Consider the following 2,119-nt stretch of genomic DNA (forward strand, 5'->3'; position numbering starts at 1 on the left):
TTCCAGATGATGAAGTAGGACATGAACAGTAACATGTACATTTTTGAGTGCTATATTTACATCATACAGAAAGAGTTGTGTAAACTTTTCAGATGGAAAATTCATACTGAGTTAGAAGGTATTGCACAAATTTTAATGTATACAATAAACTGAAGATCTTGTTAATGCCGTCTGTGACAGAAGGTCTGGAATAAAGCCTGAGTTTCTGGATCTTGGTGCGGTAGCTCATGCCTGTAATCCCAGCACTTTGGAAGGCTGAGGCAGGCGGATCACCTGAGGTCGGGAGTTTGGGACCAGCCTGACCAACATGGAGAAACCCTGGCTCGACTAAAAACACAAAATTAGCCAGGCATGGTGGCACATGCCTGTAATTCCAGGTACTTGGGAAGGCTGAGGCAGGCAAATCACTTGAATCTGGGAAGCAGAGGTTGTGGTGAGCCAAGATTGTGCCCTTGTACTACAGCCTGGGCAACAAGAGTGAAACTCTGTCTGAAAAACAAACAAACAAAAAAACCAAGATCACCCGTGATGCCAATATTTATGGCCTAAGAAGGCTATTTTGTCAAATTGGAGTAATTGGAAGAGTCTGTGGTCTTTTTTCCCAGTTTTTCTGGCCTGTAACAAAGATTAGAACTTTCATTTTCCAAAGGCAGATAAAGACAAAGAAAACATGAGAAAGAAGGGCAGCTGCCAGATTAAATGTGATGCTTTCTGCACATCAGCTGCATAAAGAAACTTACTAATGAAGAGAGAAATAATTAACTCCATATTGAAGATATCTGTCAGAGAGCTTCATTAATCAACTGAGTTATTAATATCAACTGGACTAAGACAATTTTTATGATGTGTAGATGCACACAGGACACAGCATCACTGTTGTAATATTGGCCCTCCAAAAGTAAATTATAGCCTGAATTTAACTATAAAGAAACATCAGTTTTATGAAAAGTTCAAAATACAGATGTCTCCCATGTTCTATAATTGTTAATAGTTAATAGTTATTTTAAATAGTCTTTCTTTAGCACCCTGGAGAACAAGTATCTCCTAATAATTTTTTTCAGAACTTACTGGGTAACAAATGCCATCCTGTGTAAATAAGCATTTTCTTAATCCTTTTCTACACAGAGCTGATGGAGAACAGAGACAGAAGCTCAACATTACCTGGTCTTTATTTTTATGAAGAACCCCAGCTTTTCCCCAATAGGAATCTTGAGCATCCACACCGTCCCATGTTCAACAGCCACAAAGGGAACATTTTTAATGATGCAGATTATAAATTCAAGGTGAGAATACCGCATGGCATATAAGAAGCCATGAAGTACAGAATGTAGAGAAGGCTCTGGTACATAGGAAAGAAATATTTTTCAGAGATCCTTGACAATTATAAGAATTTTAAAATGTAGTTACAACAAACTCATTTAAGAGGAAAAGTACAAGTAGAGAATTAAAGTTTTGCAAGTACTAAAGGCATGGCATGCTAGCAGGCAGAATGGACACAACTCTTACTCCAAGGCATGTTTAGCTGAAAAAAAATCCATTTTTTATCTTCTCCTCTTTCTCTGGAATTTCTTCTCAGATGAGATTTTTTTAAAAAATTACATCTGCATCTGGAGAATATGCCTTGAAAGATGTAAGCACCACATCTTTACCTGCTACCACCACACTCATAGGCAGGACCAATACAGAAAAATTCTACCCATTTCTGTCCTTTATAACAGAAGAGATTCAGGAAAAACAAGCTGCTCCACAGATGTAAAAATATAAGTTTCTCCTTTCCTGTCCTCAGGTGTCCTCCCCTGCCACAGACACCAGCAATTTCTGCTACAGTAATAAAAATGTGGGCTGCACTGCCCGGTTCCTAAGAAACCCGAACAGAACAGGTTCTGGGATCACCCGTTAATGCAAAGGTGAGAATTAATTATCATAAATGTATCTTGAACCCTCATATTTGATTCTGGCCTCAACTTAGAGTCACATGATTCTAATTAGAAGCCTGGGCTTATAACCATTTAAGCATTGCCTCTCCAGCTTTGACAAGATTACAAATCACTTGGTAATTTGGGCCCTATTCTATGAAATGTGATTCTGCAGGTTTTGAAAGGGTACATGAATGGGTGTT

At 38.4% G+C, this 2,119-nt stretch overlaps 1 pseudogene; it reads right to left on the bottom strand.

Moving 5' to 3' along the window:
• The window catches only part of LOC105553180, a 12,356-nt pseudogene extending 10,688 nt beyond the window's left edge, over positions 1-1,668 (bottom strand).
• Positions 1,669-2,119: the final 451 nt, after the last annotated feature.

Source organism: Mandrillus leucophaeus, unplaced genomic scaffold (genome assembly GCF_000951045.1).
Source record: "Mandrillus leucophaeus isolate KB7577 unplaced genomic scaffold, Mleu.le_1.0 Scaffold1163, whole genome shotgun sequence".
Lineage (NCBI taxonomy): Eukaryota > Metazoa > Chordata > Mammalia > Primates > Cercopithecidae > Mandrillus > Mandrillus leucophaeus.